The sequence below is a fragment of the Thamnophis elegans genome, chromosome Z (assembly GCF_009769535.1).
Source record: "Thamnophis elegans isolate rThaEle1 chromosome Z, rThaEle1.pri, whole genome shotgun sequence".
Taxonomy (NCBI): domain Eukaryota; kingdom Metazoa; phylum Chordata; class Lepidosauria; order Squamata; family Colubridae; genus Thamnophis; species Thamnophis elegans.
Window position 1 is genome coordinate 85500181 of NC_045558.1, and position 21071 is coordinate 85521251.

The window sequence follows — 21071 nt, forward strand, 5'->3', positions numbered from 1 at the left end:
AACAGCAGTTATACCCTCCCTAACTCCTCCTACTCCCATATCAGCTAGCCTGATCGGGGCGGTCACAAACCAATCAGCGATAGTAACGCCCTAACTATTACCTTATATAGAATTATGACATTTAACCAATCAACTTCTAACATTGTTTTTCTTTAACCAATCAAATGATTACACATTTCTCTTCTAAAACTCTCTCTTGGGCTCCCTCTAGTGTTCATACAAAATATTAACTCTTTTTCAATTTTATTCCATCATTATTATTATTAAAGATTTAATCTTTAGTTTCGATTCATTGCCTGGGACTGGTAAAAACTTAACAGTTCAAGTCCTGATGTAGGACCTAAGAGCTATTAAGGTAGTGTCTGAGTATATAGACCAATTATGGCAAACCTTTTCAGCACCAAGTGCCCAAACTGGAATGTGCATGAATGCACACTGGCCAGCTGGTCTTTGCAGGCACCAGAGCATAGGAAAATGGCTTGAAAAACAGCCTCAAAACAGCATGAAAAACAGGCCATTTGGGGGCCATTTTCAGGTTGTTTTACAGGCCTGAAAACAGCCTAAAAATGGTCTGAAAATGATGTGGTTTTTGGCTGTTTTTCAGGCCATTTTCCAGTGCTCTGACACTCACAAAGACCAGCTCTATGGTGTGTGCCAGAAACCAGAAGAGCAGCTGGCGATGGCTCAAGTGCCCACAGAGAGGGCTCTGCGTGCCACCTCTGGCATGCGTTCCATAGGTTCGCCATCACGGAAATAGGCAGTTCCGACTAAGGTGTTTATTTGCAAAGTCAGAATATTCAGATCTAATAATTTCAGAATTTATATGTATCTAGACAGTCCTCTGTGTATTTCTCCAAGGGCTATTATTACTATTGGTACAACCATTTATTTATTCCCATAGTCGCTTAATTTTAATTTGCAAATCACGATATTTTGTTTTTTCCCCCCTAGCTGTTTCTCTTCAATTCATGCATCACCTGGTATTGCAATATCAGTGAACCAGACTTTTTTTTTCTTTTCCACAATAGTGAAGTCAGGTATGTTGTAGAACAGATGCCTGTCTGTTTGGATCTGAAAGTCTCATAGGAACTTGACTTGCTCATTTTCAAGAACTTTGTCAATTTGGTGCTCCCAGTCATTTTTGCTTCAAATGTATGATTTTGGCAACTTGATCATGATCATAATCAGTCTATGAGATTTTTCTGCAGCCACTGATTAGATGTCTGACTGTTTCATCTTTCTCATTGCATAAGCGACATTTGCTATTGTTGCTGACAGGTTGAATTTTTGTTTTCATGCAATTGGTCTGCAAGGCTTGTTCTTGGGCAGCCAAAATGAAGCTTTCAGTTTCTTTCTTCAGCACTGATCTCAACCAGTTCCATGTTAGTTTTGTATCTATCCTTCCTTCAATGTCTTCAAGGTATTGATTATGTTTCTTTTTTCAGTTAGAAATCCAATGTTCAATTGTTTGTTGGCATATTTACATTGCTGATATTCATGCTCATGTCAGTATTTTCCAGTTGACTTATCCCATCACTGAATGTTCCATTTCTGGGGAACATTATTGTTGATTGTTGTAGAGAACCGACTTTGGCCATAACTCAGGATTCTCTCATATCACACCTAAATTAATTATAAATCTTACTTTCAACCAGATTATAAACAGATTATAGTTATTGATTATAAACTCTTGCACTTTTGAAACAATGAGATAGTATTGTTAATTTTAGTTCAAAAATCCTGAATGCGATCTCATTCAAATGAACAGAAGCCCCTTTTTAATGCAATTGCAGTAATTGCATCTGCTACAGTTTATAAATTATGATGGCTTGATTAACATACTAATTACAGATACTTTGTATGATATCTTAACCAGACATTATCTGAAAGATAGGAAATTTGTGTTTCATAGTATAGGAATCCTCTCCCCCGAGAGTGAAATATTTGAGGGAATATTAAGAAACAGAATATTATACTTCCCCAAAGGAGAAATGGAGAAACATGTTTTTATAGCCAGTCTTTCTTAATGTGATTCACAAACAAAACACCTTCATCTCCAGTGATGGGGTTAAAATTTACATCCTTCTCCACCCAAATTCTAAGAACAGGACATGACCTTTAGGACATGATAGGATTAAGCCACCAGCATTAGAATAGCAAAAGACACAGAGTTCACTACATTGGACAACTTATAGGGGCATTTCAGACATTGCACAACCCCCAGCAGCATCACGGAAACCTATAAAGATCCATCTACACATTCAACCAATTGGTCAGCTGCCCCAGAACTACATGCTGTTGGTGGTTCTGGTCAACAGTAAATGGACCTTCTTTCCTAAGCAGCTACCTCTTTTTTATTTCCAATGCCCCTCTCCCAGCGTGGAACTGAACAGATGGATTTTTCTTTGAACAATAGGTAACATCCTATGTCAATCCAAGAAATCCATGTGAAAATTTACAGGGAAAGTTGATGGGAAAAGAATGGAAAGAGCCCATTCCGCGATTTGCAGCTTCTGTTAAATTCTGCAGAAAGCACCAAGTGATTGGAATGTTTCAAAATGTACTGTATTAAAAATCTGAGAATTGAAGAATTCAGCCTTTGTAAAATAAATTATCAAGATGTTTCTTCTCTTTCTTCCTAGGCAACTGAATTATCATTTTCACTGCTTGACCCTCTAGGAGAAAAGAAGTTCTTGTGCAATTTTAACATGGAAGAAGAGCAGATTATTGACAAAGATTCTGTTTCCTTCTTGCTGATCCAGAAAGGTATCCTCTTCACTCCTAAGAACCTTATCTAGCCTGGAAATGGGTTCTCCTTGATTTTAGAGCATTTGGGTGGTGAAGCTACCAAATGCAAGCTTCCAATGGAAGATAGCACTCTTTCCCCCCCCCAAAAAAAAGACAATGCCTATTTATAATTAATTAGTATTTTCAATAAAATAGATAAAAGCTTTCTATTTCTATTTCTCATTGCAAATTGAGGGGAAAGGTTGCTAAGAATAGGAGAAACTATTGAACAGAAAGGAAGGTGCAAGAGATGCAAATACTGGCAAATACTACTATTGAAAAATATGGATGCCCTTGAAATTAGGCTTGATAAAGTCAATTGGGCTGAAATCCCATCTTTTATAACATCTTTTCTCACTTTCCAGTTACTTTTTCCTTTCCTTTCCTTTCTCCAGTTTTTCACTCACCTTTCTCTCCTGTCCACCTCCCCTATAGTCCTCCATTGTCCTCTTTTTCTTGTCAGGACTAAGAATGAATTATATGGGGGTACCAAGGTCTGTATGCTTGTATTTGTATGTGAGAGAGAAGTTTCTCTATATATGAATTGTCAGGGGATACAGGTATAGATCAGTCAATGTTTAAATGGAGGCAAGTAATTTAAATTAGTCACTAAGCCCATTATTTATTTTTGTGCTGGCTCTTCCTTTTCTTCAAAGGTAGATTCTGGGGAAGGCATGTGTATCAACAGCAGTTATAGCGAAATGATGGGCATGTGATGATTTAATCACCCCAAAGCCACCAGCAATCATTTACTAGTTAGGACATTTGATAAAATGGTGTTTCTATTTGCCATGGCACTTAAATGCACATACCATCCTCATGTTCCCTCCTCCCCACAAATATCCCTAGTGTTTATCATCCCCAAGTGTGATAAATGTGAAACCAGGAGGGATTGCTTTCCAGTATAACTGTTGTTGGTTTTTTTGAAAACTTTTCCTTTGGAAATCAGGCTGATGTCCCAGATTATATTCAGACATTTAAATTACTTCAGATCACTTTTGCTATTACTGCTTTTTTTCTTTTCCTTCCTGAGTTGTAATTTTTAATATTCTCAAGGTTGATTTTATGTTTTTTAGATTTATCATGACTATTGTAAATTGTCCCACAGATGGTATTCATCATATAAACTCCCAGGATTTGGGTTGCTTGCAATGTGACACAAATACAATAAATAAACTTTGAGTGAAGGAAGACAGGTGTTTGTTTCACAGGAATGTATGTTTATCATTTATCTGCTCTTTCTTCTGGGATGATTATCTTACCTGCACTATCGCAGGCTAACTCAGCCCACAGTTGGTATTAATCATGAATGGCTCAAGGTTTCCTCAGCATTCCATCCTTTTGTGATTGGTAAAATGTGGACCCAGACTGTTAGGGGCAATATGCTGACATTGTAAACTGCCCAGAGAGTGCTGCGAAGCACTACGGGGAAGTATATAAGCTAAAGTCCTAATACTTTCCTTCCTCAATTGCTTATCCCCCTTTTTTCTAGCTATAAGTGGTATGCAGTAATTTGTTTTAGTACCTGGAGAACAATAGCCTGGTCTGACCCAAGAACATTTGTGATTATCTGAGTAATATCATAAAATCATAAAATCAGCTCATTATTTATAACAGAGGTCACTACCTATATGGTTGCCACGGTTCTGGGAATTCTATGATGTCAGGAATCATATTAAACTGATATCACAGCAGTGGCATTCTCCTGCAGCCTCTATATGGAATAACATGTGGTTGCTTAGTAACTGCATAGAATCACCTCAATTGTTGCCTGCAACATTCCAAGGCATCCCTCACTTGGGTAAAACGAGCAAGAGGGGATGGGCATCATGAGATGTGTTGCCCCCTTTGCGACCCAAATTTTCTTGATTGGAATGCTGGTATTTTTTGAACGGTTGGATGGATTTATATTTCCATGCCCAGCCTCAAACATTAATTGCAAAAGGAATACCAATTCTCCTAGTTATGACAATGTGCATATTCAGGAGACACTTGGTAATTCCATTGAATTTCTTAGGTCATCAATTTTAAAATTATGGAGTAGATTAACTAAATCAAATCCTCATGAATATTTGGATGAAAAGGGATCTCATGAAAATCTGCTGAAAACACTGCACAAATCATCTAATGTCCTACAAGTGGCACCCAAAGCAAAAATAACCAAGAAGGGAGAGACTCAAGAGTTGGAAGTCCAAAAGGATTTAACTACAGAAATTTTGAAAGCTTCTAGGGACATAAGCCTGATGACTAAAAGCTATTCAGAAGGGTTAAAGAACCATCAGAATAAGGGAAAGAAAGATCATTGGCTTCAGAATAATCCAAGAAAAAAAGACTTACCTGTTAGGTTACCAACAAAGAGGCGAGGATTAGCAAAAACCACAGGAAAACTTGCAGAAGATCAAGCAAAACATAACTCACATACAATGGCTGAAAAACGGTGGAAGCTTGCAGGGCGACAAGTGCCTCTGGCTACCATAGCAAAAATTGCAGAAAACAAAGAGAAAACTCATGAGTTGGAGATCCAAAAGGAAGTGGCTACAAAATTTTCAGAACATTCCTGGGACATCAACATAAAATCTAAAAGCCCTCTGGAATGGTTAAAGAGCCATCAAAAAATAATACAAGATGATCATGAGCTTGTAAAAAAACGAACAGGAGAAAATTTATTTCTTACGTTCCTAACAAAAAGACGACAGTTTTCAGAAAGCATAGGCAAACTTCAAGCAGAGCAAAGAAAACCTGCTTCACACACAATGACTGTGCAATGGTGGAAGCTTGCCAGACGACAAGTAGCTCTGAAGGATAAGAAGTGGCCACAAGTCACTCCCAAAGCAAAAATAAAAGGGGAAAAAGAGAAATCTCATCAGTTGGAGATCCAAAAGAAAGTGGCTACCGAAATTTCAGAAGCTGATGACATCAACCTGATGATTAAAAACCCTAGGGAAAGGTTAAAGAACCACCAGACAATGGTACAGAAAATTCATGACCTTGGAAACAAACCAAGTGATGGAGGCTTATTACTTCAGTTGGTAACCGAAAGGCAAAGATTTGGAAGAACTTCTGGAATACGTGCAGGAGAGCAAGTAACACCTGCTTCACGTACAATGGTTGAAAAAACTGGGAAGCCTGTAGCACTACTAGATCCTTGGCAGGTTTCTTCCCTTCAGAGGTTTCCTCAACCATCAGTTCACTCCTTGCGGAAGCGCTCCATTGTACATCTTCCGACCCAGCTGCCTCCTTTGACTTCTTCGGTTGTAGTGGATGATGGTGATAAGGAATACCCTGGTAAAGTGAATGAACAGAATGAACAAATCTCAGAGAAACTTTTGGAGAAGGAATTTGAGTCTAAGGAATCAAAAAAAGAAAACTTTCCCGGACACTTAATAATTAGAGGAAACATCAGAATCACCACTGAGGAGCCGGAAACTTTCAACAAACTGTTGCCTGGTGAAACTTATTGGGAGCATCATAGACATTCGACCTCTGCTCCCGCTTCATCTGATTTTTTATCAACCACTCATAATTTTTTCCTTCAACATTATGCTTTTGAATCTGAGTGGCAAAAAACAGCAAGTTCCAGAAAAATGGAGAAATCCCCTGATGAGGTAAAAACAATCTAGATAAGTGGTCCAAACTCTTATGAGTTTTACCAAGACTTAGTTACTTAGAAGTGTCTCTTTTTTTTCCTCCAGGAGACCAAATTGGTGTAAATTATTTGCATATTCATTTCTGTAAAAGCAGTTACTGTTCTAGAGTAAAAGCCCTTTTAGATTGCTTATAGTAATGTGAGAACACCATTTCTCTGTATGATTCCACTGTCTGTTATCAAGCAAAAGTGACATGTATGTTTATATAAAGTTCTTACAGATGCTCCTCAGCATCTGGGAAGAGTGGCATATAGCACAAAGGTAAAGTAACTGAAATGTGAAAGAAAAGAAGAACAGAATGAGGCTCACCAGAGTTAAAACAGAGATTTCAGATAAAATTATATGGTTTTAAGAAAACTGGATTGGTAGAACTGTTGTTGCTTTTAAAGGGTAAAAATGTACTTTTTTTTGCTGAGGAAAGGAGCTTTTTATGGATTGGAAGAATTGCAAAAGTCTGCAGTCTCTTGTGTAATGATGATAACTGGTCTATAAAGAAAACGGATTTACCAAACAATAGTAGAGTCAAATATTTCCTGCACAAGATGATGATGGACCATTGTCTCTGGCCAGATTTTTCAACTTAATTTCTGCTTTTGAATTTTGACACACTATTTTAAAGGGACAAAATGGATACTGTAATAAATACCTTTTTTTAAAAAATAGTAAATTTGGCAAAAGTTTTCTAAACAGTAGGTAAAAATTATACTTCGACAACATATCTCTATTCAAACAATAATAAATAAGGTTTACTTTAATTGATATTTTTGTAATAATCCATACACAGCATTGCACATTAAGAAATAATCATCACTTGTTTACATAATTCCTGGCTACTTTTTAAAAATATTTTTTACCCTGATGCATATAGTTTCTCCCATTCCTAGCAGCAATAATACTTTCCCCATCTATATTTATAGGAGTACATTTGGTCATTTGTTTATGAAGATTTTGTTAATGTTATGTAAACTTGTTTTTTATAAAATATATGATTTGCGTGTTCACTGTACTTTAATAATTCCAAAGTGGGTTTATTATGAATTTGCATTTATAAGAGCCTATGTGATTTTTTTCCTGATATAATCCAATGGGTATTTTGTCAGGTTTTGTGGGGCTAATAGATGCTTTGGCATAAAGACTTCCGACTCTTCCATCTGTCTGATATTCAGCAGACAAAATAGATGGGTAAAAGTTGCCAAGGAAAATTACAAGGCTGCCTGGAGGGGAACAAAAATTCTGAAACTTGCCTTTGTCTTATCTTGAGTTTACTATGAATTGGTGAGAGCCTCTTATCAAAGTATAAATCAATAATAAACTAGATTCTAAGTTCAAGTTAATAAAACATGATTAAAAACATATGGATTAGTAGAGTATCTTCAAGAAATGGGTTTAGAGTATAATTGTTGCTAAATTTTTATATTGTGATGATATTGGGCTAAGGCATTCAAATTAAGCAAGCTCTTGCTTAACATTATCTGACAACTAAGCTGTTACAGAACAGTCCATTCTCCATAGTGAGGGGGGAGGAGTATCTTGAATGGGTTGACCTTATCCTCTCATGATTGGATTGAGTCAGATAAGCTCTTTGGGCAACGGCCCCTGGCACTAGGTATTCCCCAGTTTTTCTGACTCATCCAAATGTGAGAAGTTGCACATTCTGGATCTCCAGCAATTTACTAGGATTTAAAGAGAATTCATTTGGACCCATCAAATCTTTCCTCCCTGCACCACGCACAGCCTCCTTCTACAGGATCGGAACTGCCGCCAGCCCCCCTGGGGCGGCATGCTGCCCTGGCCACAAGTGAATCCGAAGACACTCAGTGAGGACCTTGGCCGGGCAGCAGGAGGAGAGGGCACAAGCCGCCTGGAGGCAAGCCCAGTCGCAGAGGGATGTAAGCTGCTGGAGTGCTCCCCCGCTCCCCTCAGGGGTTGAGCCACGAACCGCGACTTGTTAAAATGCCCTGGAGGGCCTGCGCTGGCAATGATCACCAGAGAACAAGGTGAGAGCTGGAGAGGCTCAGAAAAGAGCTGCGGGAGGCAGGGGGAGACGAGAGAGGTAGCCTCCAGCGGCAGTGGCAGCCACATGGCAACCTGCAAAGACACAAGCCATTTCCATGTACTCCAGCAAAGAGGAGCTTTTTGAATTTGGAGCCGGAGGCCATCTTGAAACCACGTGGTCCAAGATGGCGGCCCCCAGCAGCTCAGAGGAGGCCGGCAGGAGCCAAGCTCTCAGCCCTGCAGCAACAACCACCACCAGACGCTCTGAGGAGCCCTTAAAAAGGTTGGAGACCATCGCAGAGGTATTAGCCAAGGGCGGGGGAGGCAGGCAAAGGCCAAAAGGAGGCATATCTCCATCAAGGGGGATTAAAGAGGCAGGCGGTGGATCAATTACCCCCGCCTATCTCCAAGTAGGAAAGGCAGAGGCAGCTGCCACAAGGCCTGCAACAGGAAGAACCCCTCCCCACGCGCCTGGAAACTGAGGAAAGATTACCAGTTTTCTCTTCAGGCAGCAAGGTTCCCCCCCTCCAGGGGAGGATTCAGCAACCTTGCTATCACAATTTATGCAAGCCCTATTCTGTTCCTTGGGCAGGAGAATTCCAAAGGCTACTTCTTTAAGAACACTCCCCTTTAAGTAAGAGGGGGGGGTGAGAAGGCTCTCAGCAGGAGGCCACAGTTAACAGCAGGAGGCCGGCAGCTCTTAGCAGCACAAGCTGTGGGGTTTTTTTTTGTTGCTAAGTCTTGAGGGTGGGGCTAGGGTATTTGCCCCGCAGAGCCATTTGGAAAGAAGGGGGAGGAGAGGCCCCACGTGGCCCAAGATGGCAGCCCCCTGCAGCTGGGAGGACAAGCAGAAATCAAGTCCTCGCTGCTAAAGGCTGCAGCTCCACTGGAGGGACAGAAGAGCCTCCAACTGGGTTAGAGATTACCCCTGAAGGCCCTTCCAAGGGTGGGGGCAATTAGGCAAAGAGCAAAATACAATACAATGCAATGCAATACAATACAATACAATACAATACAATACAATACAATACAATACAATACAATACAATACAATACAATAGCAGAGTTGGAAGGGACCTTGGAGGTCTTCTAGCCCAACCCCCTGCCTAGGCAGGAAATCCTATACCATTTCAGACAAATGGCTATCCAACATCTTAAAGACTCCCAGTGTTGGGGCATTCACAACTTTTGGAGGCAAGTTGTTCCACTGATTAATTGTTCTAACTGTCAGGAAATTTCTCCTCGGTTCTAAGTTGCTTCTCTCCTTGATTAATTTCCACCCATTGCTTCTTGTTCTGCACTCAAGTGTCTTGGAGGATAGTTGGGCTGCCTCTTCTTTGTGGCAACCCCTGAGATATTGAAACACTGCTATCATATCTCCCCTAGTCCTTCCTTTCAGTAAACTAGACATACCCAGTTACTGCAACCGTTCTTCATAGGCTTTAGTCTCCAGTCCCTTAATCCCCTTTGTTGCTCTTCTCTGCACTCTTTCTAGAGTCTCCACATCTTTTCTACATCATGGTGACAAAACTGAATGCAGAATTCCAAGTGTGGCCTTACCAAGGCCTTATATAGTGGTATTAACACTTCACGTGAGCTTGATTCTATTCCTCTGTTCATGCAGCCTAAAACTGTGTTGGTCTTTCTGGCAGCTGCTGCACACTCCTGGCTCATATTTAAATGGTTGTCCACTAGGACTCCAAGATCCCTTTCACTGTTACTACTGTGGAGCAAGGTATATTGTATCTGTGCATTTTGTTTTTGTTGCCTAAATGTAGAACCTTACTTCAATAAATTTCATTTTCTTAGACAGTGCCCAATGTTCAAGTGTATCAAGATCCTTCTGTATCTTTAGCCTGTATTCTGGAGTGTTGGCTATTCCTGCCAGCTTGGGGTCATCTGCAAATTTGATGAGTCCCCCCACCGATCAGCATTTAACAAACAGAGAGCTAACAGTCATGCTGGCTCCTTCTTATGACCGCTTGAGATAATAGCATCCAACCACATTTGCAGCAGTACTTAAAGAAACAGCACTACTATCATGACATATATATTGTTAACCCAACTGTTAAGCTTACATACCTAACACCCTCATCCAAATCACTGATGAAGATGTCAAAGAGTATTGAGCCCAACACAGTCTTGGGGGCTCCACTGCATACTTTCCTCCATGAAGAGGCAGTTCCAACGAGGACTACACGTTGAGTGCGGTTGGTCAACCAGTTACAAAGCCATCTGGTGTGATGCTGTCTAACCCACATTCTTCTACTTTATCTAGTAGTAGGTTATGGTCTACCTTATCAGGACTTGCTGAAGTCCAAGTAAACTATATTGACGGCATTCCTATGGTCCACTAGTTTTGTCACTTCATCTAAGAATGCAATAAGGTTAGTCTGGCATGATCTGTTTTTGACAAATCCATGTTGGCTTTGGGCTTTTGATCTGTTTTCTCCCTTTCTGAAGATGGGAACCACATCAGCAATCCTATGGTAGTTCCCTGGTACTCCAGGATCTCTGAAAGATATAGTTCAGTTGTTTGGAGATCTCGTCTGCCAGTTCCTTCAGGTCCCTGGGGTGTAATCCATCCAGTCCTGGGAATTGGATCTTGTCTAGGTTAGACAGGTGCTCACATACATTTTCATTTCATTTTCTTCCCTATCTGAACTTGGGTCCCTGTTGTGACTCAGCAGAAGTTTGCTGTGAGTTGAGTCGGGATGCAGGAATAAAAATGCAGCTGGGGCTCGTTAGTGTGGTCTTCTGGAGATAAAAGGACTGATGGTGCCACGCCCTGGTTGCAGAAGTCAATGTTCGTAGTTCGTTCGTGGTTCATTGTTCATCAGTCGTGGTTTGTTTGTGAGAGGCACTTGGATAAGTGATTTGCTTTCTGTAACCCTGATTCAAAGAGACACTTGGAGAAGTGATTGGCTTTCTTTCTGTACACCTGGTTTTGCCATAAGAGATCTTTGTTTTTGCATTCTGTTATCTTCTTGCCAGAGACTTTATTTATGTTTATTTTGGGCTCGCAGCCAGCAGAAGCCAGGACTGATAAAGTTATTTCCTTTTAAGTCTGTCTGACTGTCGTCTGTTAACGAGCAAAGAAGGGGGGGGGGTCAGAACAGATTGACTTCTGCCAAAACAAGCCTCCATTTGATTAATTATGGAGCAATTAATTGCTGAAAATAGGCAAATGGCTCAACAAATAGCGGTGTTGGAGGATCAAATTGCACAGCTGCAGAGAGCTGCAACCCCCCCCCCAGCCAAGGAGGAAGTGCCCAGTAGCCATGCCAGATAAATAGGATGGGAGTCTGGCCATGTTTGACGCATTTCTGGGACGATGCCAGCTGTTCCTGAGTTTGAGAGCGGAGGACTTTCCCACTGACCGGACGAAGGTGGGATTCATTATCAGTTTGCTCTCAGGCACAGCTGCCCGTTGGGCTACCCCCTTGTTAACTCAGCCGAGCCCTTTGTTGGATGACTTCCAGAGCTTTTGTCAGTACTTTAAATGGATGTTTGAAGATCCTATCAAGGGGGAAACATCAGCTAGAAGTCTGAAGTCATTGCAGCAGGGGAGTGGTTCATTGCAGGACTATGTTAGTGAAGTCAGGCCGCGTAGCCAGGATTCCACATGGAATGAACCAGCTCTAATGGACATGTTCCAGGATGGATTGTCTGAGGCCTTGCAGGATGAACTGGCAAGGGTGGACAGGCCACCGACGTTCGATGTGTTGGTCCACCTGTGCCTCCGGATAGATGCCCGGCTGCAGAGGCGAAGGCCTCACCGTGCATTCCAGGAGACCACCAGCATGTCAGTTCAGCAAGGGACTGCAGTGGGCTGGGAGGAGCCCATGGAGTTGGGTGCTGTCAGACCTAGAGTGTCATGTACTGAGATGGACAGACGACGTGCTGAAGGATTGTGCTTCTACTGTGGGGATCTTGGACACCTGGCAGGGAGTTGCCCCAAGAAGAACAGAAGGGTTGCGCGGGCTGCAGCCGTCCCTCAGCAACGCACTATCATGTCGGACAACCAGCACGTTTGTGCGGCCGTGATACCCCGTTCGCACAAGGTAGCGTGCGTTCGGGGTGTGTGGAATCCCAGGGTAGATGCCCTGCCTAGTAAAGTAGAGAACTCTGACCGTGCGAACTCGCTTCCATCTCGGACTGTTCCCGTTGCATCCTGCGCTGCCGTTTGTCATCCCGTGAGCGTGCAGTCTCTGATACGGGATGCGCAGCCGGGTGACGACTGGGTGGAGCGACAAAAGGTGGAAGTAGGGCCGGCGTCCCCATGGACTTTGGAAGGGGATCTTTTGAAGTATCGGGGCCGGCTCTATGTTCCCGCAGGGCACATCCGTCGACGGGTGCTCTTGCAGGTTCATTGCGCTTCTGCATCGACACATTGGGTTTTTTTTTGGGACGTTGCGCCTGGCCTCCCGTCAATTTTGGTGGCCCCATCTGAGAATTGACATGTGGAGGTGCGTGGAGTCATGTGCCCAGTGCCAATGGGCCAGGTCTGCAAGGAGAGCTCCGCCAAGATTCCAGCCTTTGTCGACTCTGGTCCCCGCAGCACTGGACTTTGTTTCTAGGTTCCTGGCGGGGTACCAGTGTCTTGGACTGTGTTCTGTGGAGGCCATCACCAACCCTTCTGGGCCACACCCCGATCGTCGGAACTGGGGGATAGGCCCCGTGGGAGGGGACTGTGTGGTGGCTCGGCAGGAGTCGGTGGAGCTGCTGCCGGACTCCGACGGCGAGGGGTTATGTGGGTTGGCCTTGGAGGAGGTGGAGGACCCTGGACAGGGCGTTAGGGCTTGGCCGGAGCTGTTGGAGCGGCCGTCAACCTCTGACAGTAGGGGGGCTGGTGGGTCGGCCTTGCAGAGGGTGGAGGACCCTGGACAGGGTGTCAACGCTGTGAAGGGCGGAAGGAGACATGGTGGCCACCAGATACATAGGGAGTTCCGGCTCAAGGGGACTATTCCTGCAGAGGTTTGGGACTCATGAAAAAGGCACCACAGGAAATGAGTGCAGGCCATCTTGTGGACAAGCCATTCCAACCGCATCCAGATCATCGGAACCCGGGGAAAGGGCCCTGCGGTGGGGGATAGTGTTGTGACTCAGCAGAAGTTTGCTGTGAGTTGAGTCAGGATACAGGAATAACAATGCAGCGTGGGCTCGTTAGTGTGGTCTTCTGGAGATAAAAGGACTGATGGTGCCACGCCCTGGTTGCAGAAGTCAATGTTCGTCGTTCGTTCGTGGTTCATCGTTCATCGGTCGTGGTTTGTTTGTGAGAGGTACTTGGATAAGTTATTTGCTTTCTGTAACCCTGATTCAAAGAGACACTTGGAGAAGTGATTGGCTTTCTTTCTGTACACCTGGTTTTGCCATAAGAGATCTTTGTTTTTGCATTCTGTTATCTTCTTGCCAGAGACTTTATTTATATTTATTTTGGGCTCACAGCCAGCGGAAGCCAGGACTGATAAAGTTATTTCCTTTTAAGTCTGTCTGACTGGGGAAAACGATCAGACAGGCCGGTCCTCATGCCAGAACCCACCACAAACTCAGAATGGATGTCCGACTATGAGAAATCGCAGAAGCACCTCAGATAGCCTATGATCTTAGACAGCATTCACTGAGGGCAGAGCATATAGCAGGGGTGGAGAACATTAGAGCCGACTGGCTCAATCGGACTGAGGTGGACAATTTGGAGCAGAAGCTGCAGCCAGCAATCCGAGGAGCTGGCGGAGTGCTTTGGATGCCTGGAGGCCGACTTATTCACCACGCCCCTCTACGCTCAGCTCCCGAGGTTCTTTTCCAGGTACCAGACATGGGGGGTAGAAGGGGTGGATGTTCTGTGAAGCCCCTGGCCCAGGGGTCTTCTGTATGCCTTTCCACCCTTACCCCTGATCCCCAGGGTCATATGGAAAATCTCTCGGGAGGGGGTGGAAGTGGTTCTGTTGGCCCCTCACTGGCCCCGGAAGCCGTGGTTTGCAGATCTCCAGTTGCTTTCAGTGGAGAGGCCCTGGAGAATTCTCCAGGAGAGGATATCCCTCAACCAGGGGTGGCTGGAGCACCCAGAGTTAGCTCCTAACATGATTAGGAGACAGGTTTCAGCCATCTCGTCAGTTCTCCTGGGTGACAGGAACCAGAGTTTGACCCACTATCCTATGGTCAGGCAATTCCTCAAGGGGGTTTCCACTCCCAAGCCATCCACGGTACTCAGGTACCCTTCCTGGGACTTACACAGGGTAGGGGACGCTCTAACAGGCGCTCCGTTTGAGCCTTTACGAACAGTTTCCCTTAAGGTCCTGACTCATATGGTGGCTTTCCTGGTGGCCATCACCTCTGCCAGGCGGATATCCGAGCTGCAAACTCTGTCCACCAGGGAGGATCTCTGTGTCTTCCACCAAGACAGGGTGGGGTTACGACTGGATCCGTCCTTCATCCCCCAAGGTGTGCTCCTGTTTCCATCGAGCCCAGGAACTGATTTGCCCAACTTCTGTCCAGACCCTTCTCACCCATTGGAGAAGAAGTGTTACACTCTGGATGTAAGGAGGGCTCTGAGGATTTACCTCAGGAGAACCAGGCCAAAACAGGAAATCCGAAGCTCTGTTTGTCTCCATCCAACCAGGGTCCCTGGGTAACAAGGTAACTTCCACCACTAGGCAGGTGGTGGCGAACCTGCATTGCCACTGCATACCAATCGCAGGGCTTACAGACACCAAATCATATCACAGCTCACTCCACGTGGAGCGCAGCCACATCCCCCCTGGGCCATGCAGGCATCCCTAGCCAAAATCTGCAGGGCAGCCACGTGGGCTTCTCCCTCTCCTTTTGTTAGGAACTATAAGCTGGACTCCTTTGCCTCGGCAGAAGCCTCGTTTGGCCGCAGGGTGTTGCAGGCGGTTCACAGGGCGGGGCCCACGCCTCAATAGGCTTGAGTGAGGGACATGGGTTCTCAGGGGTCTCCCTCCTTAGGGACGTGCAGGCTTTGGTACATCCCATTCTGGATATTCCTCCCCCTTCACTATGGAGAAAGGGTGTTGGTACTTACCTGATATGCCTCTTCTTATAGTGGGGGAGGAGTATCCAGTCCCTCCCTGACTATGTTTGTACGTAAGTGTTATGTTCATTGTTTATGAAGTTATATAGATATTGATGTTGAAGACAATAAAAGCTAAGAACTGAATTAAGAGTCTGGAGTGAATGGTGCAACGAGTCGCTCTTCGTCAATAAAACTGAGGAATACCTGGTGCCAGGGGGCGTTGCTCAAAGAGCTTATCTGACTCATTCCAATCATGAGAGGGTAAGGTAAACCCATTCTGGATACTCCTCCCCCCACTATGAGAAGAGGCGTATCAGGTAAGTACCAACGCCCTATTTATACTGATGAGTACAAGTTGCCTTCTATATGATTAGTCAGGATGAAGAAAATGTTGCAGTACATGAAAACCTATCTTCCATTTTTCTTCTCTTTGTTTAACCTTGCAGATAGCGAGGCAGGAAATTCAAAAATACCAGAACAACAACATTACTTACCAGTACTTGCAATTGGCTCTTTCATTGATAACAATTATAATAATTATTATTATTGCAATGCTATTTTTCATTAAGGTAAGCTAAAATATTTTACTAGAGATCCTTGTATTAATTTATTAACCCACTATATCTCAAAGCCCAGTAATGAAAAAATAAACGTTGCAACTTTCAAAATATTGCTTTCGTGAAGAGCTAACATTTCCTTAAACACTAACTCAGGGAGATCCCATTACTGCAGCAGGATTTAATATAATATATTGAACCACAGAGAGCCGCAGCAGATGTGACAGTGCCATAGCAAGAAAGGGTGGGACTGGTTTTTGTAAAATTATTGGTGAGGGGAGGCAAATAGAGATAACTAAATGGGTGTGTAGAGTTGGATTCAAGTCCGACAGGGAACACTGGGCTGGAAGGCTTGATTTGGTCCATAAGACCTCCTTATGAGGCTTATCGAACCACGTTGGAGACAAAGGCCTTTTTATACACAGAAGATGGAGAAAAGGAAGAGTTTCTTACTGGGAAACAGAGAAAAAGACATTGTTCTCCAGCCAATCGTTGCTTCTTTTTCCTCGCTGTGAAAAATCTTTACATTTATCCCTCACAATCACGACTCTCTTTTTGGGTTAAACAGATCTATTCTCAGCAAGCTGCCAAAGGAATGGAAGGAACTCCTCTGGAAAAACGGTAACTCTTGCCTGGAGATACTTAGTTATTTGCAACTCTCTGCTCTGAAAATCCTCTTTATGAGGACCAGTCTCAAAAAATTTTGGCAATGCACCTGTGAGTTTCACTTTTAAAAAGCAAGTTTTAATGCACAGGATGCTGCATGTAAAAGTTGAAAACACTGAGAACATGGCTGAATAATCCATTTTGCTGGCTGAATTAGTATGTAAAGCATTGGCTTCCTGTTACATTCCTCAACTGGTGTTATACGTCCCCCTCTCGTCTTGGCAACTTTAAACTATTTTCAGTGCTGAACAAACACTAAACTGAGATTGCCAGGCTGGCATGCATGCTAACGAAGCCAAAAATAAATAAAGCCCAAAGAGATAGCTGGTTACCTGCAACATGCATTCTTAATCTTTGGAGACAATTGCAGTTGTGTGTTTCTCCACATCTTCCAATCTTGTCTGCTTTGGCTGATGTCAGGTTTGATGATGTCTAGCCACAGTATTCTTTGATGGCCTGACATCCTTTTACTGCTAATTCTTCCAATATATGTTTGCTTTCGCCGGTAAATTCCCCTGCATGACATGGCTGAAGTATAATTACAGAGGGAATAGTCCCATTTTGTGAGTTAGAGGACATTTTTATTTTTTTCATTACAAGATTATTTGGGCATATTTGGATTTGGCCAAATGTTATATTACTGCAATGCACAATGGAGCTGCCCTTGAAGATCACTTCAAGTGCCCTTGAAGGCAACTCAGATGCTACAACTGGTCCAAAAAGCAGTGACACGTTCTCTATTGGCTGTTCCTATGTTTGCCCATGTTATACCGCTGTTGTATGAGCTATGCTGTCTTCCTTCTGGATGTAATTCAAAGTGCTGGTTGTTACCTGTAAACCCCTACATGGCAGGGACCAGGATATTTGTGGGATCAATTCTCCCTGCCCATCCTACCACTCAAATAGGGTAGATACACTCCAGGTCCTTTCCCTGAAATCTTGCCTCTTAGTGGAAGCTTGGAAGTGTGAATTTTCATGTGGCTGTCCCTACCTGATGAAATACCCTCCCCCCAAATGATTCAGCAAGCCTTCTCTCTTTAAGCCTTTTGGAAGGCTGTTAGTACCTGTGCTTTCACTCGGAGGCAGGGATGGAAAAAGAATATCTGAAACTGATGGTGCTACATCTCAAGGAGATGACTGAAAAGACTTGTTTTTGTTTTGTAGTCTTATATTTATTGGTTTTTCTGCTTTTCTTTATTTATCAGACCTCTACAAATCCCTGAAGTTCATTCTGTGGAAAAACTGTAAGTAATTACATGTGCTACAAAAGGGTCACTAATATTGTTTTCCTGTTTAAATTTTCAAGCACCATAACAAGGCTTCAGCTTTTTTATTGTGATGAAATTATTAGACATTCTTAGAATGTTGTTTCCAACCTAATTGAGTAACTGAGCAGAGGTAAAGATATTATAAGAATAAATTATGGTACTTCATTGAATTTCATAATTTTGAATATATTAGTATTTTATACTATGTCTATAGATGATTACCCCCTGCAATGCAGTATTTTATTTTCAAATGTAACTATATTTTCCTCATATTTTAGCAAGTATAAAATTAAATTAACATTTTTGATTTGCTTGCTGGCACAATGGAGGACTGGAGACATGCCTTGCACAAGACTTGTGATGCTGGGCACAAAAGAGATTTGATCTCTTCTGCCACAAATTCATTTACCTGCAAAGTATGTTCCACCTTGGGTGGGGCTTGGATAAGAAAGCTTAAATATGAAGTTGACTTTCCTCCAAACCCAACAGAAAAGACCACACGGTGAGATTAAAGACATCTTTTTGCAAGCCTAACGGCAGTAATATTTCAAAACAAAGGACTAAAAGGATAGATCCAGGGCATGGAGGACCATACAAAAACCAAGCTTACATACAAGTGTCTACTGGTGCAAGTGCTGCTGCAACACACAGAAACACAGTTCTTGGGGGCCCTGTTACGCCACTGCAATGGTTGCTGGTTTGGTTGGGGATGCAGTTCAGAGTATTAGTTATTATCCTTAAAGACCTACATGGAATAGATCCAGGTTACTTGAGGAACAGTCTCACCCCATTGAAGCCACCCCACCCCACCCATGCCAGCAGAAGAGACAAGCTGCAAACCCCGACAGTCAAGGAATTTTGGCCGGTAGAGTCCAGGAGAAGGATCACCTCTGCTCTGGCCCCTCCCCCCCTTGGAACATCTTATCTCCTGAGGTGAGATGAGTTCCCACCTTTCTGAGCTTCCATAAGGACCTGAAGGCCAGGCTCTGGCCGATGGCTAAGGGCCCCAACTGGAGAGCATCTCACTCGAGGTGGTTGGTGAATTAAGAGACAAACCCACATCTCTCCCACTGTACATCCTCCTCCATCTCTCCCCATCTTTTATCTTTTAGTTGTCTTTTATTTATTAATTTTGTATTTGATTATAGCCATTTTTATAGTCTTAGAAATATTTATTTTCTATGCTGTAAGCCTCCCAGGGTTGCTTACGAAGAAGATGGGTGACAATTAAATCGAATAAATAAACAGATAAATGACTAGGCCAAGCTGATCAGGTAAAGATGAAATATTCAACTACTGCCAGAATAATATTAAATTCTGCTTTTAATTTCTCTATCAGCACTTCTTCAGACGAAGACACTTTAAAGAACAGGTAAGTAGTTGCAATGTGCAAATCAGGATTATATCTCTTTTAAGAATTTCTGAAGTGGTTCAGAATGCATCTTCTGATCCACATTTATAGATTACTTAAGGTGTAAAACCTTAGAAAAAAAGAAGTTCTAGTAGGAAATAGGAAAAGAGAAAACTAGAAAAGAGCAAAAGCAACCTTCATATTAAAAGATTAGCAATTTCGGAAAGAAATCATTGGACATTATTGACCACATGAAATGGATGGTTTTAAAGGTCATGGCAGAGATTAAGGAACTGAGACAATATTTTTGTTTACTTGAAGTTAGACTATAGCACTTATTGTCCTCAGGTAAGAACCAGAATGTCAAAACTTTTTCCGTTTTGCATTTGTGTTTTAATTGGATCCTATATTTACTCTTTGAAGAACAGTCAGAAAACTCACAGTAATGTATGGACAAATGGTTCTTTTTAGAAATGGAAATGCTTGATAAATTAATAAAGCCCTCTGCTAGAGCATGATACAATTAAAATAGCTTACAATCTAAAATAAAACATAAAACAATAAAACTAGTATTCCTCTCTAACTCAAATGGATAAAAATACTGCATGAAGATGGAATTGAGTTTTCCTCCCTAGAATTATTTGCTAGAATTCAGGACGTAGAAAGCAAATGAATATTTTGTGAATATGAAAAATTAGGTCTCCTCAGACAAAATATAGGTCCTTTCTGAAAAATCTAGCCTAGCAACACTGCAGTTTGGGAAGGGAACATAAGAATTTGTACATGAATATTTGACTTTCCAGATTTTCTTAATATATCCAATTCAGGGAATCATATTTTCCGGTCTATGTTAAAATATATAATGATGTTTTCATATTAGCTTGGCTTAATATAATCTAGAAATGTAGATTTAGAAGTCAGTTGCTGCTTTCTGGCAAAGAAGCTAGGATCTTGCAACAGATTTAGCAAAAGCAATGGCACTTAGATTTCTTTGCCACCCTAAAGTGCTTTACAGCACTCTCTGAGCTGTTTATAGTGTCAGAATAACACCCCAACAATATGGGGGCATTATTGTTGGGGCAATACTGACCTTGGAAGGATGGAAAGATGAGCCACCCTTGAGTCAACAGGATGTAATTCCTGGCTGTGGGCAGAGTTAGCCTGCAGTACAGCATCCTAATAATTAGCCAGACTACTCAGGAGAGAAAGTACTGCAAGGTGTGAAATGAGGCTGAGTTGGCAAACCAAAGAAAAAGATGCCAGGGCTGTTGAAAAAGGGAAGGAAGTGAAACGCAAACAAACAGACAAACAGAAACTCAAAGGCCTCGTTAAAATATCTCAGTATGTAATATAGAATTATGTTCTGCCTGTTACAATTCTGGGTTTGGTTCAAAAATACATATCCTGACCTTTATAACCAATTCACAAATAAACCCCTGGGAATATAGTGTGTTTTACTCCTAAGTTCATTCATTCATTCATTTTCATTCATTTCATTTTATTTGTCTTGTATGCCGCCCACTCCTGGAGGACTCAGGGCGGCTCACAATAGACAAGGGAAAGGGGATAAATAGACAAAGACAACACTTTAAAAAAGACGCAACATTCACAATTTCCGTGGAGCTGGATGTTTCACAAGCCCCCCGGCCTGCTGGAGCAGCCAGGACTTAGTGGCTTTGCGGAAGGCCAGGAGAGTAGTAAGGGTCCGGATCTCCACGGGGAGGTCATTCCAGAGGGCTGGAGCTGCAACAGAGAAGGCTCTCCCCC

At 42.7% G+C, this 21071-nt stretch overlaps 1 long non-coding RNA gene across 1 annotated transcript in view; it reads left to right on the top strand.

The window, feature by feature from the left end:
• Positions 1-16013, top strand: part of LOC116522538 — a 31547-nt gene extending 15534 nt beyond the window's left edge. Inside the window, exons 2-3 of the long non-coding RNA XR_004256979.1 lie at positions 2643-2766; positions 15909-16013. This is a non-coding gene — a long non-coding RNA (uncharacterized LOC116522538). The remainder of the gene's footprint in view (positions 1-2642; positions 2767-15908) is intronic.
• The last annotated feature ends 5058 nt before the right edge of the window (positions 16014-21071 follow it).